We start from the raw sequence: 16692 nt of genomic DNA, 5'->3' as shown, positions 1-16692 counted from the left end.
GGTCATTCTTTAGATTTTTGGAACACTTGCCCGTGTGACATTCAAAGTTATTTTAATTAGCTTGCTTGGTTTTGGTGCCGAGCATCGCCGTCATAGGAGGCCTAATGACGACATAAAGAGTTGTTTATTTTATAAGTCGTTCTTAGAATCGAGTGCTTTTTCATACGCCCTCGTAGCAAAATTGTTAAGAATTTTTTATTGCTACGTATATTTTGTGCGCGGGCACCGAGGCTGCGGTGCCTGGCCAAAAGGCCAAGCAGCAACTTCAGCTCCCAGCGCAGGGCGTGAAAATATTTGGCGCCCAGCCAGGGGCGCTGAAAATGCGTCCCTGACTGGTACTCGTATTCTGTTCGCGTATTATTTTTTGTACATGCGACTTAATTTTGCGTGCTTGCCTAATAACGTCCTTTACACGTTGTGCAGCGTTGTAGGATCCGTCACAGGCCATCCTAGGCTTCGCTTATTTTTGTGGCGATAGCCCGGGGTTGCGGAACACGTATCTTGGTATAACTCTTTGGCCAATCGGTGTTTTATGAATGTTTGGGCAATTTTTAGGGTCGTCGGTTTTCTAGCGTTATTTGTCACACAAAATCACAATATAATCATGTAATTCGCTACACATAACTAACATTACAACATGAAGCAGAAATAATATGTCACGTAGTTTATGATAGGCTTCTATGGGTAATATTTGCGCCTGGCTTGGTACCGCATCTATCGTAGATCCAACACATGCCCCGGTCGAGGTAGTGCATTCAACAGACGAATTTGGTCCCAAGAGGCCAATCACGATGTAAGCCAACGGGGCATGCACCAATGAGAGGGACCTTAGTGGGCGAGCGATTGGGTTTGGGACGGGTGTACTACTAGCGACAAGTGCCGAGTGGACAACATTCGAAGAGTATGCACCCCCCGGTAGGCGATGGGTATCCTTAGTCCCAACTCCCGAGATGAAACATGCCAAGGGAGCCGAGATTCGTTATGCGGTTCTGTCCGTTCACATTAATATGCTGATTTTCAGGTCGTCCGAACTTGATAAGGAAATAAACACGGAGTAGGATCGTTTCACCCTTCGGCTATTTTGATTACCTACGAGCACGAGTATTTCATTAACGTTCCCCAGTGGAGTCGCCACTGTGAGGGGGTCGAAAAAGCACGAGGCTAATGCATGACCTCGTCCCTCATGGGCTTGACGTCGTCAGATCAAGTGTAGTTAGATTTCCTGTGAGTTTACACCCAATCGACTAGTAATATAGGATTCGCCATTCAGTTTTAAACGACAATGAGAAAAACTGACAAAACCCGGTTATCGTGACATAAAGGGAGTGCAATTATGTTCGACCACGACGGCCATAGGTTCCCTTGGGATCCCTGGTGTGGAGATCGCTCAACGTACACCCGCAGGGCAGAGATTGAGAGTTCGGGGGACTGTAACTACCGAGAGGAGTGCTCATCGATAACTCCAGAGGCAGGTTATCCTTACTAGCTCAGCATAAATAATTGAAGGGACATGCGTTTAAATTCTTAAACTATTCTGAATTGATTTTAGCAATATGCAACACATAATAATAAATCGATCGTGATTATCTTATTTAGATTGATTTAAGGTACCTAGCATGATAGTTCAATTGTCCAAGATATTATCTTTATTAGGCGTGATAGATCAATCAAATTAATAGTTTAACAATTTTATAAAAGGGTGATGAAAGCGATTAAATCATGCGAAGGGACACATTAAGACGCACCCTTGAGAGGTGCGTCACGGTCTCAGAAAACTAACCACTTGGCTTTGCTATTTCTCCTTTTATTTAACGAATCTCGGGTTTCTGAGCAGTGTTCTAGTATTTAGGCTTAATTCTTCGGCTACAAGGGACAAGATACGTTCTGTTCGACTTTTGGATCGATTGCGACAGAACGCGGGATCAATTTCGCAGCGTGAGGCTTAGGCTTAGGCTTAGGGTTGGAGTCAATACTCAGATTATGAATTGGGTGTTCTGTTCACGTCGGTTTTGAGGCTGTATTTATAGGGAAAGAGTTCGTGGAAAGACAGATCTTTAGAATACGAACCCAAAGAGAATTCGGAGACAACACGTCCCAGGTATTTTCAGCGCCCAGGGCTGGGCGCCGAAGATTTCGACGCCCAGACCCAGGCGTTGAAAATAGGGTCTGAGCCGAGCCTTTTGTCAGTTTTGAACTCTTAATCACGGAGCTTTTGAGACTTATCCGAGTTTCTTAGTGCGTATCAACTTATGACGGAATGCGTCTGGGCCCGTTACGAACTCTAGGTTCGTTAGGAATTTAATCAATACGTAACTCTTATTTTCGAATTATAATAGGAATAGAATTACTTTTGCCAATTCTATCTCTTTTAGGACTTATGTTGGAGTGCAACACCTAATTTTGACAGATTTCTATCTTTTATACCTTGCCACTTTTAACAACTACTTCTTACGGCAGTTACCATGTTTAGCAGGTTTCTATAAATAGCAGGTTTGGCTGAAATGAAAAAGGGTGATCGAGATTCGTTATTTTATAGGAGATGCGTTGCCAAGTGGAGTTTTATGTTCTCATCATCGAACCTTCCCTTTCGGGAATGGGGACAAAAGTAGGTGTCTACAGCAAGGACGAGCTATAGGGCATCGTGTTTTGCAATGGCAACATGGATTAGAGACCATGAGTTGTTGCGTGGGAAATTAAACATTAATTTCTATGTTCTGAGATACAGATGGAAAGCCTTCCACATATCTATGAACTGCTTGGATAATTAAATCCAAACAAAGCAACACTAGCAACCTAAACAATTGAAGTAAAAGTAATTATTGCCTAAGAAGCAATGAAACAGAGTTGTTTACGTAAAGAGTTCTTCACTGAACTTGGCTAGATCACATGTTTGTTAACTTAATGGTTCTTCATTGCAAAATGCGTAGAACCACTATTTAAGTAAGAAAGACTAGATCACATAATAAACAAACTCAAAAGATCTTACCATCCTATCTCGAAACACATTCGATGAAAGGGATATTAAGATTGGCAAAGCATGATAACTAAACCTATGCAACAAGTGAGAAGCAACACTCACATTATAGCACTGGAAATCAAGCATAGCTTTGAAATCCATTAATTGTTTTAAAGATGGGTTTGAGGCCCATGGTTGTAAAACATTGGTGTTGAACATTTATCATATATGAAATGTATTTTCATATTCCATTTAATCTTGGTTTAGTATTATGTGATGAGTCCCTTCAATTTGGCGATATATTCAAGATGGACTGTTAGAACCAGTCCTGTGACTAAGAAATGTCTATCAAGTGAACTTGAATGTCAAAAGTTGAAAAAGGTCCCTGGTTGGAGTTTTCTATAAAGATGGACGCAGAGAAAACGCTATATGACTAGAATGCAAGATGACTAGTAGTTTTGTTTCTTGAACTATGTGGACATGGCAATGTTGCACTCATTTGCATAGATACTTACTTTGAGAAGAATAGTATCTGACGGACCTATGAAAGTTTACTGTAAGAGATGAAAATCTGTCATAAGTAAATTTCATTAAAATTATTAGACACTAATCCTCAATACCTGAGTGATTTGAGATTACTTGTTTGAGAACTGGTTACTTTGACGTTGTCAACCGACGCACCGTAAAAGGAGGACATAACGGCAACGCTCGGGTAATCACCTATCAAACGAAGTCTAATCTCAAGATCGCAAGATTGGGATTTTCCTCCCATAAATCGGGATGAGATGCTGAAAGTTGTACAAGGCCACTCGGAGAGCTAGAAACTGTAAAATGCATGGCCGTGCTCAGATGAATCATAGGCTATGATTATCTGTTTATTTGATTAGTTGAACTCTGAAACTGAGAAACACCTCTGAACATAATGATAAGGTGTTTTTCCGTCGTTGAAAGATCAACACCTCACCAAACAAAATTTATAAAACCGCTAGACTAACCGGCTATATGAACTATAGCGGCAAGTATAGGGATCGTCCCATAGAAACGGTGGTTATCGAGTTTAGATGTTAAGCTATTTCGAATAAGAATTTGGTTTGAATTATCACTAAGAAACTAAAACTAAAAATTATGCGAAGTTGAATCAAGAAAAGGAAACGTTAGGGAGTTGGGGATAGGCTAGGGAAACCGGGGGAAATGAACTAAACTATCTAGCAAGGACGATCATGCAACGACTCGGCAAATAGGCAAATAACATCAAATGACGAACCCTCCACCTCTCGGATGGGGTACGCTAAGCGTCTAGTCTACGGAAGAGCTTTCTCCTAATCCTAGACTAAACTAACTTGCATATAATAGGCACAACTATTTGCTAACACAAGATAGGCTCACAATCTCTTACCAAACCTAACCTATGCTTCCAATTGAATCTAATCGAATAGCATTTGCAACTACCACTCAATTAAGCATGGATATCCTATCACCAAATCATATTTAATCACATTAATCAATCAACAATCAATCATCAATTTCCCCTAATTAAGCCCCTAGATTCTCCCCTTTCCCTAACCTAATTCTACTCACTAATCATTCTAAAAATCAAGAAATCCATTAATTTTAGGCTAGCAAGCATGAAATTGAAAGATTAGAAAGAGAGAATCAAAGAGTAGAGCAACTAATTGAACAATCAACTAGAGAATTAAGAATCAAAGTAACTAAAGTCACGGCAAAGAAAAATTCAAGAATTTAAGGAATTAAAGAACAATCAACAATCATAAAAAGAGCAAGAAGTAAGAAGTTGAATTGAATTGCAAGAAATTAGAAGAAGAGTTAAGGAAATTACAACTTTGATGCTTCAATGGAGGAGAGTTTCTCTCTCTAGAAATGCTGAAAATCTACTTTGAGATTCTAAAAATGTAAACTAAAATTCTACACAAAATAAAATAAATGAAAATTCTATTTATAAGTTTCCCCAAATAGAAGCCGAAATTCGAAAATAAGCAGTCCGCGCAGCCATTCGGTCGCACATACCCTCTGTGCGACCGAACATAACAAACCCATTCCAGCAAACATTAAGCCCTGTGCGAGCAAACGCAGGGAAGAACAATTCCTTCGTCATGTGCGACCGACCGAGAAATCTTGTTCGGTCGAATGGTGTTTCTTTGGCTCATGACTCCTTTGCAGTTTGATTCGGTCGAATAAGAAGACCTGTGTGGGCGCAAAACTTTTGTGCGGTCGAACAGAAAAACCTGTGTGGGCGCACAACTCTTGTGAGGTCGAACACAATAACCTGTGCAGTCGTTTACCAATTTTGAGGCATTCTATCTCCAAAATCCAATCTGTGCGACCGAACAAAAAGAGACGTTCGGTCGCACAAAACTGGATATTCCTTGATGTCCATTTGCACTTCTCTGTTTGGGCGCACAAGTAACCACTCGATCGCACAAGCCCTGTTTTGGCTCAATTCTACTTGTTTTCCACTACTTTTCATCATAATCACCTATAAAGCACAAGATGGAACGAAACCTTATAAAAATCACACAAAAAGCTGTAAAAACTATAAAAAAGCATAACAAACTAACATAAAATCCTAAGCTAAGAGCGACATAAATGTCGCTCATCAAACTCCCCCAAGCTAAGCGTTTGCTAGTCTCTAGCAAACTAAACTCAATTAGGGAAGAATGAGCAACTATTCGAATTCTAAAAACCGATAAATACAAAAAAAAAATCTAACAAACCTAATCAAGGCAAGACCTAAAAAATGAAAAAAAAACCAAGAAAAGAATGAAAGAAAAGAAAAAGAAAAGAAAAGAAAAGAAAAGAAAGCAAAATTAAACTACAAAATCCAAGATAGGGCCTTTATTATGGAACGAGTATAAAAGAACACTAATATTACCAATCATATAAACGAGTACACGCTAACTAATGTCCTAAGTCGAGTGAAAGATTCAAGTGCCAAGCAAAGCGAACTAAGGGTGAATACTAATCAATTCCCCTTCAACCGAGCATACCACGTCAAATCTTTAGATCCTTTCAACCCTTGAGAGTAGCGTCTCGAGACACCGCAAAGGCGCCGGAGAAAACAAGATTAGGCTACCCGACATCTTAGCATGACAATCTGTAGACACCTACTTTTGTCCCCATTCCCGAAAGGGAAGGTTCGATGATGAGAACATAAATCTCCATTTGGCAACGCATCTCCTATAAAATAACGAATCTCAATCACCCTTTCATTTCAGCCAAAACTGCTATTTATAGAAACCTGCTAAGAATAGTATTTGTCGTAAGAAGTAATTGCTAAAAGTAGTAAGAATAAAAAGATAGAAACCTGTCAGAATTAGGTGTTGCACTCCAACATAAATCCTAAAAGAGATAGAAATTGTAAAAGGAATTCTATTCCTATCGCAATTCGATAAAAGAGTTACGTATTAATTAAACTCATAACGAACCTAGAGTTCGTAAAGGGCCCAGATGCATTCCGTCGAAAATTGATACGCACCAAATAACTCGGATTAAGTCTCTTAATGGACTCCGTACTCTAGAGTCCAATCTGACAAAGAATTCTGCCCAAATCCTATCTTCAACGCCCAGCCCTGGGCGCTGAAATCTTTGACGCCCAGTGCTGGGCGCCGAAAATACCTGGGACGGATTCTTTTCCTATTCCGTTTCGTATTCATATTCCTGAAAATCTATCTTTCTACGCCACTTTTTCCTATAAATATAGCCTAAAAATCGACGTGAACACAACACAACACGACACACAACAAAAAAACACAATTCATAATTTGAGTATGGACTCCAACCCTAAGCCTAAGCCTCACGCTGCGAAATTGATCCCGCGTTCTGTCGTAATCGACCCAAAAGTCGAACAGAACGTATCCTGTCCCTTGTAGCTGATGAATTAAGCATAAATACTGGAACACTGCTCAGAAACCCGAGATTCGTTAAATAAAAGGAGAAATAGCAAAGCCAAGTGGTTATTTTTCTGAGAACCGTGACGCACCTCTCAAGGGTGCGTCGTAATGTGTCCCTTCGTATGATTTAATCGCTTCCATCACCCTTTTATAAAATTGTTAAACTATTAATTTGATTGATCTATCACGCCTAATAAAGATAATATCTTGGACAATTGAAATATCATGCTAGGTACCTTAAATCAATCTAAACAAGATAATCACGATCGATCTAGTATTATGTGTTGCATATTGCTAAAATCTATTCAGAGTAGTTTAATAGTTAACGCATGTCCCTTCAATTATTTATGCTGAGCTAGTAAGGATAACCTGCCTCTTGAGTTATCGATGAGCACTCCTCTCGGTAGTTACAGTCCCCCGAACTCTCAATCTCTGCCCTCCGGGTGTACGTTGAGCGATCCCCACACCAGGGATCACAAGGGAACCTATATATGGCCGTCGTGGTCGAACATAATTGAACTCCCTTTATGTCACGATAATCGGGTTTTGTCAGTTTTTCTCATTGTCGTTAAAAACTGAATGTCGACTCCTATATTACTAGTCGATTGGGTGTAAACTCACAGGGAATCTAACTACACTTGATCTGACAACGTCATGCCCACGAGGGACGAGGTCATGCATTATCCTCGTGCTTTTTCGACCCCCTCACAGTGGCGACTCCACTGGGGACGTTAATGAAATACTCGTGCTCGTAGGTAATCAAAATAGCCGAAGGGTGAAACGATCCTACTCCGCGTTTATTTCCTTATCAAGTTGGGACGACCTGAAAATCAGCATATTAATGTGAACGGACAGAACCGCATAACGAATCTCGGCTCCCTTGGCATGTTTCATCTCGGGAGTTGGGACTAAGGATACCCATCGCCTACCGCGGGGTGCATACGCTTCGAATGTTGTCCACTCGGCACTTGTCGCTGTAGTACACCTGTCCCAAACCCAATCGCTCGCCCACTAAGGTCCCTCTCATTGGTGCATGCCCCCTTGGCTTACATCGTGATTGGCCTCTTGGGACGAACGTCTGTTGAATGCACTACCTCGACCGGGGCATGTGTTAGATCTATGATAGAGCGGTACCAAGCCAGGCGCAAATATTACCCATAGAAGCCTATCATAAACTACGTTGTGAGGGGGTCGAAAAAGCACGAGGCTAATGCGTGACCTTTTCCCTCGTGGGTGTGACGATTCTTTTTATTCAATCAAGTGTAATTGGATTTCCTGTGAGTATACACCCAATTGAATAGTAATATAGGAGTCGCCATTCAGTTTTTAACGACAATGAGAAAAACTGACAAAACCCGGTTATCGTGACATAAAGGGAGTGCAATTATGTTTGACCACGACGGCCGTAGGTTCCCTTGTGATCCCTGGTGTGGGGATCTCTCAATATACACCCGCAAGGTAGAGATTGAGGATTCGGGGGACTGTAACTACCGAGAGGAGTAATTCGCTCGTCGATAACTCCAGAGGTAGGATATCCTTACTAGCTCAGCATAAATAATTGAAGGGACATGCGTTAACTATTAAACTAATCTGAGTTGATTTTAGCAATATGCAACATATAATACTAATTCGATCGTGATTATCTGATTTAAATAACATTAAGGGACCTAGCATGATAATCCGATTTCCCAAAAATACTATATTTGTTAGGCGTGATAGAACAATCAAATTAGGTTAGTTTAACAGTTCATAAAAAGGGCGAGGAAAGAAGTTAAATCATCGAAAAGGGACACATTACGACGCACCCTTGAGAGGTGCGTCACGGTTCTTAGAAAACTAACCACTTTGACTTTGCTATTTCTCCTTTTTATTTAACGAATCTCGATTATGGGACAGGATACGTTCTGTTCGATTTATGGATCGATTGCGACAGAACGCGTGAACAGTTTCGCAGCGAGAGGCTTAGGCTAAGGGTTGGAGTCAATACTCAGAATATAATTATGTGTTGTTCTGTGTTGTTTCACGTCGAAACTAGGGGCCTATTTATAGGGAAGAGTTCGTGGAAAGATAGGATTGCAGAGTTCTAATCGACAAAGAATTAGGAAAAGAGACGTACCCAGGTATTTTCAGCGCCCAGGCCTGGGCGCCGAAGATTTCGGCGCCCAGAGCCAGGCGTTGAAAATAGGGTCTGGGCAGTTTTGTTTAGTCAGATTCGAATTCCTAAAATCCATAGAGTTTGAGATTAATTCGAGTCTTTTAGCGCGTATCAATTTTATGACGGAATGCGTCTGGGCCCGTTACGAACTCTAGGTTCGTTAGGATTTTAATTAATACGTGACTCCTATTTCCAAATCCTATTAGGAATAGGATTCTCGCGGGTTTCTATCTCATTTAGGATTTATGTTGGAGTGCAACACCTAATTCTGACAGGTTTCTATCTTTTATGATTTGCCACTTTTAGACGCTACCTTTTACGGCAGTTACTATTTTTAGCAGGTTTCCATAAATAGCAGGTTTCTGGTGAAATGAAATGGGGAATCGAGATTCGGTTATTTTGTAGAAGATGCGTTGTCAAGTGGAGTTTTTATGCTTTCATTATCGAACCTTTCCTTTGCGGGAACGGGGACAAAAGTAGGTGTCTACAATTAGCCCCCACTTTGACTGAGTCTTGGAGTAAGACGATGGTCAAAGTATTAGACGGAGTGCGTCACACAAGCCATGGTGTATGTGACCTGTTTTGCGAGGGTCTCACGAGCCCCCGAGTGATAACATTTGACTTAAGGGTCATCACTTGAAGTGTCGACATATCCCTCACGTGTCATTGGGATTTGTCAACTGATAATATAGAAACTTCCTCACTTTGTCATTGGAAGGATCTAAAGGTGCGTAGAAACTCCCTCACTTTGTCATTGGGAGTAGCTATAGATGTTTTTCGAAATTAAAGCTGTAAAGTGTAATTGGCCCTGGCCAAGCCCAATCACGAGGTAAAACGTTTTTAAAGATTCTCATTTTCAGGACTAGCTAAACGAGAAAACCCCCTTGTTTTTATAGGACGTAAAACGAAGGAAAATCCAGCACATCGTTCTTTTTTGGAAAAACGGAAAACCAATCCTTTAATTTTTGGAAAAAAGGGAAAACCAATCCTTTAATTTTTGGAAAAAGGGGAAACGAATCCTTTAATTTTTGGAAAAAGGGAAAACCAATCCTTTAATTTTTGGAAAAAGGGAAAACCGAAAAAAGTTATCGCTGCAGCGACTAAGGACCTGCGCGGTTAGTGACGCAGACCCTGCCCGCTGAAGGTGGGCGAGCCTGTCCGCTGAGGGTGGACGCCGCGTCCGATAGAAGTGGACGAATCTGTTTTAATGTTTTGGAAATAAGGACCTACGCGGTTTGTGACGTAGACCCCGCCGGCTGAAGATGGCGAACCTGTCCGCTGAGGGTGGACGCCCCGTCCGATAGAAGTGGACGAATCTGTTTTGAAATTTTATTTTGTTTTGGTTTTTTTTTTTTTTTTTTTTTGAAAATAAGGACCTACGTGGTTTGCGCCGTAGACCCCGCCGGCTGAAGATGGCGAGCCTATTTTAAATTTGCAGATTTTATTTCTTTCGAAAACTGAGGACCTGTGCGGCTAGTGATGCAGACCCCGCCCGCTTAGGGTGGGCGAGCCCATTTTGAATTTCTTATCTTGCCTATGTAGAAGGGCTTTTGTGATTACAACCTGTTGGTGGGTCGTAATATTTCCTGATTAGATGTGTTCTATAAGGGGGTCCACACGGTGTATATTTTTGTTTTAACAATTTTTTTTTTTTGAGATATCCAAACATGATATGGTGTGTGGCGCAGTCTGGGAATGTGATTTTTATTGCGCGCTCCTCGTTGGAGTTTATTTTTTCGCGAGCCCCCAAGCGTTGGGGCTCGTCGGTTGTTTTTTGCATCTTGTAATCATGTTTGGGGTCACGCTCGTATGTGCGAGCGACCTCCTATAGTAGTGTGCTATTTTAGCGAAGCCGTGGAGTGCGACTTCAGTTTTTAGGCGACATCCGGTTTTGGCTTGGCCCGGATTAATCCTTTGACAGACAAACATTTTTTATTTGGAAAACCAACGACTTAGGGATACATATTTTTGGTGTTTCGAAGAATGACCATGATATTTAACTTGTTTTTTGAAAAGTATACATGAGCTTGTTCTGAGACGAGTCTAAGTTTCGACTAAGTTTTTAATGTTTATTGCTTTTTTTTTTATTAGGGAGTTAAAGGTGCTTTGGGCTTGATCTTACTTGCAATAAGGCCTCGTGTTTTAGTAACACGGTCTTAAGTCCTTTCCTGTTCCGTGTTTTGTGAAATCTGGGCCTTGGGCTGCATTTTCAGCGCCCAAGCTCAGGCATTAAACATTTCGGCACCCAGGGGTGGGCGCTGAAAGTTCTTTCCTGGTAATATTTGATTTTCGGATTTCTAAACAAGTTTCCGAATGGGATCAGGATGTTATTGGGTGCGTTTAGCTATATATAGGGGCTAGGTACGTCCTTATTTTCCACCACTCTCAAATTCTTTCTCTCTTTTTGCTGTGCTCTAATTATTTACTGCTTTTGCCATGTCGATCCCTACTTTCTCACTCCAACGGACTGTTAGGCGTTGGTTACGAGCCCTTACTCCCACAGAAAAAGCTTTGTTAAAAGAATACCACTTAGAGGCACTTTTAGGTTTACAACAAATTAATATTGATTATAATTTTCTGCATGCTGCCCTAAACTTTTGGGACTCCGATCATCATGTTTTTTCCTTTCGGGGCAATGAAATATGTCCTTTGCCTGATGAATTTGCTGCGATCCTTGGTTATCCTACTAATGCTACTCCTGCTACCCCTAGCACTATTGAAGAGGGTAAAACAACCATAATGCCTTTCCTAGGTCTAGATGATAACATGTTTGCTGAAATTATTGTAGATGATAATGTTAACTTGGCGAAACTTGTAAAACATCACTTTAGGCCTAGTAAAAATATGACCGAACAAAAATTGAACATTCGAGCCCTTGTATTTTTCTTGTTGAATCATTACTTGCTGTCGAATAATAATGGTGAGTTCGGTGACATAAGCTTGATCCCCTTGATTAGCCAGATGGAAAGTTGCTATTCTATTATGCCGTTGGTTGTTGCTGAGACTTTGCTGAGTGCGGATGAACTGAAGAAAGGCGCCAAATCTGAATATTTTAAGGGGAGCCCCCTATTGCTGCAGGTAATCGATCTTTTCTTTGCGCACATGTATTTTTCTTGCACATATTTCTTTCTGCCTGGGGCTGAGTTTCAGCGCCCAGGGCTGGGCGCTGGAATATTCGGCGCCTGGTCCTGGGCGTTGAAACTGCGCCCCAGGAACCTTTTTTTCATTCTTTTGATTCGATCGTACCTGTTTTTGCAAATTTGGCTTGCGGAACGACTTAGACTTTTGGAAGCTCCTGTCGATCCTAAACATTATCGCCCTATAGCTTTGGGTAACCGAAAATACTTGCACCAAGGCCAGGACGAGGCCGAATGGACCTCCTTTTTTACTTAGGGCATTTGTTCTATTAAGTGGGTGGTACCATGGTGGGGTTTGACTACTATGACAGGGGGGGTCTGATGTATCGGTTTATGTTTCTTTGTTGGGGCTATCTCGTCCCATTTATATTTTCCCTTACCGAGTCATGCGTCAATATGGTTTAAGGCAGACTATCCCCTTTTCTGATACGGTGCCACCTAAGGTAGCGGCCTTTTCACAAACACGGGTCTTAGCGTGGGCTAGGTATTATGATGGTCTCCCGCGTTGGGCCGTAGCTACAAATGGGTTTGTGGGTCTTTCTGAAAACTTTAAGTTGTGGATGAGTTCCGATGACAAAGATGTGAGAACCGAGGCTCGTAATGGGGAGCCGGCTGAGTTTTTGATACCTCGTATTCGTGTTAAGTATGAGGGTCCTGATTCTGCCAGACCTCGTACCTATAGTTTTAAGACTGTGAAAGCTCGTCCTGATCGAAAGCGAAAGGAAGTTCTTCCCCGTTCCAGTGTCAGGCCTAAAAAGATGCCTAACATGAAGGGGCCTGCTTTTGTTAAAAGAAATGCAAGCTCTCACGGAGATCGTCGCCGGAACAATGTATGGGTTAGGAAGGCTCAGCCGCCTGTAGAAACAGTGGCTAGTCCAGTTGATAATAGTAATCCTTCTCCCACCATTGCCTGTGCCTTCGAGGCTGAGCGGGCAATAATTGAGAATGTTTCTGAAGCCTTGACATCTTTAGAAGTTAGTGTCCAGGAGCCGACTCTTATGGAGATTGATATTGGGGCAACGCAGAAGACTATGGGGGTGGATCCTGCGAACATTGCTCTCTACAAGACTTTATTTGACGATCCGGAAGAACTAGAGTAGTGTAGTTCTTTGCTGGGGTGTAGGTGCCCTTTATTTATTTCAGTTGTGTTTGTTTTTTATTCCTAGCACTTTGTTTTCCTTCTTATTATATTTTAATAAAGGCGTATTTTTAGTTTTCATTTCGTTTCTCCTCTTTTACATGTCTAACACTTTTTTACACAAAGAATATTTTTTTATTTGGACCGAATCCTTGGTAAGGATTGCCTACGTATCTTGTCAGAATCAGGTCGCGCGTAGTTCTTGTTTTAGAATAGGTTCTAGTATGCCGGATTTCAGTAGATATGTCCTGAAGTGGAAACATATTACTTAATTGGTCAAATGAAATGAGTGAAGTATTTGCCATTATTTTCATCTGCCGTTTTCCATAGGTTGCGTAAAATTCGACCAATTTGTATAGCTGTATTCTTGGTAAACCTATTTGGATACGTACTGTACCCCCCAAGTGTTCGTTATTTTTCCGTTGTGTGCGGATAAAATGACGAGCACTTTTCGAAAAAGAAAACTTTTGGCAGGCAGAGAGTTTCAACGCCCAGGCTGGGGCGTCAGAAATTTCGGCGCCCAGCCCTGGGCGCTGAAAATAACTTGGGCGGTCAATTTTGACGCTTTGCTTCACATGTTCTTGCGTTTATTTCTATTTCGTTTTTTTTTGTGCCTTGATTTTTTTGCTTTGCAGTTAAAGTTAATTTTGAGGCAATTTTGGAGGCTTTTTTGGCTGTTAGCGTGAAACGCATTTTTGTCCAGATTAATTTTTTCTATTGGTGACTCATAACAGTTTTGAAAATGGAGTTAGGGTGCGGAATTTATGAAGATCTTTGTGTAGGCTTCGGAGGTAGGTTGGTAGTGAAGGGTATGATGGAATCTATGTTTTATGAATCTGTTTTTTCGGTAACATTTGCATTGTTTTAAATTTTTGATTTCCTTTGATTTTAGGTTGCATGGATTGGTTCTGACACTGGTTGGCTTTTTAGGTTTTGGGGATATGAATGGGATAGTGTGGTTTATTTTGTGGGTTTCGGGAATTGATTCTCATGGCATTATTTCAAAACCGAGTGGGATTTGTTTGTTGGGCCTATAGTGGGCCGCCTCTTTATTTTTTTTTATTTTGCAAGTACATTTGGTGTTTATTTAGTGTTAGAATAAAATTTTCAGGAGAAATATTACGCCTTTATTGATTCGGAAAGTAAGGAAAACACACTGAAATAAAACTGACCCATATTCTAAAGGGCTTTAGGACCATCTAAAGTCTCTATTATTTTTTCTATCAATCTAAAGAACTACTAGGCGCTTTTTACTAATGGTGCTCTATGTGGCTCAAGACTGGGGTTTAGTCTCTTAAAACTTCGGTCCTTCACCGGTACTCATCTTGAATTCCATTCCTTTTGCGTTGACCCACTGATATGTCTTCACCCATCCGTTCTCGACCTCTTCTAGTGTTGATGCAGGAGAGATTAACCGGGTTGGATCGAAACCTTCATCTTGTAAAGCTAGGGTAGTCATCACAGTCTCGTCCTCCATAGGCCTCGATTCGTTAAACAATGTCCACAGAGCCTGGTTGTCCAATATTTCAGCTGTTTTAGTCTTGGTGAGGTGGGGTGCCTCATCCAAGGTGTGGCAGTCATGGAAAATTTCAAATCCGAGTTTTAGCAAGCCATCCTGAACGAAGGGTTCAGGGAAATCACAGCATGGGTGTTCTTCTCCTTCCCGAACGAACATCCCGTTAAGGGTCCTTTGATATGGGGGAAGGAGAGTGGTTTGTTTGGTTTTGTTAAGGCGTAGCCTAGATAGGCGGTCAGCAATATCTTCCTCCGTTGGTTCATAACCTGAGCCAAAGGGAGTAGATTTGTCGGGAAAAGGATGGAATGTGCATTCCTTCTTCCTTATGCCCAATGGGGTTCCTGGAAAATAGCCTTGAGCTAACAGCATTCTAGGGATGACTCGGGATGCATGCGGGTCTAGGAATGCTGGATCATAATCTTCGATGAACTGGATTGTTTCTTCCATTTGAAACCCATAAAGGTCGTCTGCAGTTTCGGCCGTTCCAACCATAGTACAACTGACGTCGAGAGGAGGGGCGCGGATTTCTAGTATTACCCCGTTATGGTTAAGTTTAACCATTTGGTGCAAGGTAGAAGCCACACCTCCTAAGTCATGGAGCCAAGGTCGCCCCAGGAGGAGATTGAAAGTGGGCTTGATGTCGATAATTTGAAACTCCGTGGTGCGTGCCACAGGCCCGGTTTGTATGGTAAGGTTGATTTTTCCCAATACAGGCCTTCGGGAGTTATCATAAGCTCGTACCCCTTGTGTGGAGGTTTGGAAATCATCGTTTCCTAGCCCCAAGCAATGGGCGGTTCGCAATGGGCAGACATTAACCGCCGAACCATTATCTACGAGCGCTAGGGGGATGTTTTGTCCTTTGCATCCAACCACTAGGTAAAGGGCTTTATTGTGAGCACCCCCCTCTTTGGGTAAGTCTTTATCAGTGAAAACTATGGCCTTTTCTCCGGCATCTCTCGTGACATGGCTAACCAATGAGTCAGGTGTGATATCTGTGGGTACTGAGATGAGGTCAAGTGAGCGAATACGCTTTTCGCGATGTTCCTTTGAAATACACATAAGATCCCAGATGGTAATCTCAGCCTTGGTTCTTTTCAGTTGTTTCAGGAGAGGATTTTCAATGACTTCCGCGACGGTGGCGTGCCGCCCGTTCTCAGGAGTTTGCCTAACCGGGATGTCGTCCATAGGAGGCGGGTGAATATCCGGTTGGTATATCCTTCCGGATCGGGTGAGGTTGCCGACCTCGGGCTCCTGATAGGTGGTATCAATGAGAGCATACCCGGGCCAAGTTTCAGTGAAGAGGTCCTGGCCCGAGACTTGAGATAGGTAAATATCTTCAGCATCATCATTCCACACACCGCACACTTCCCTCTCGATTCGATCCATAGGGACCACATCGAGTGGTGCACCTTGATGTGTAATATACACCGTGGGGTCGAAATTCTCTGGTTGGTCGAGAGAGATGTGACAAGAGCCGAGTGGGCTCTTGTTGTTGTTGGGTTTGCCAACGTTAGGGAGAGGTATTACTTCATCCTCTATCATGTCCTGAATTGTATGTTTTAGAGTCCAGCAGTTTTCAGTGTCATGCCCATTTCCTTGATGGAATTTGCAGTAAGTACCTTCGACCCAATATTTGTTTTTGAAAGGAGGGTCACGGGTGGGGCCAATAGGTCTCAACTTTCCTTGATTGGTTAGTCTTTCAAAGGCTTGTACCAAAGTTGACCCGAGTGGGGCAAACTTTCGGTCTCGGACCCATCTTACAGGGTATCTTCGGGCGGGAGCCTCTTCTACAGCATGGACTTCTTGGGCTTGGTATGTGTTACCCCGATTATAGGTGTTGGTCTTATATGTAGGTTTGCTCTGTATGGTTTTGGCAAGGTTG

Source organism: Spinacia oleracea, chromosome 6 (genome assembly GCF_020520425.1).
Source record: "Spinacia oleracea cultivar Varoflay chromosome 6, BTI_SOV_V1, whole genome shotgun sequence".
NCBI lineage: Eukaryota > Viridiplantae > Streptophyta > Magnoliopsida > Caryophyllales > Amaranthaceae > Spinacia > Spinacia oleracea.
Note: the sequence above shows the minus strand (reverse complement) of the source record.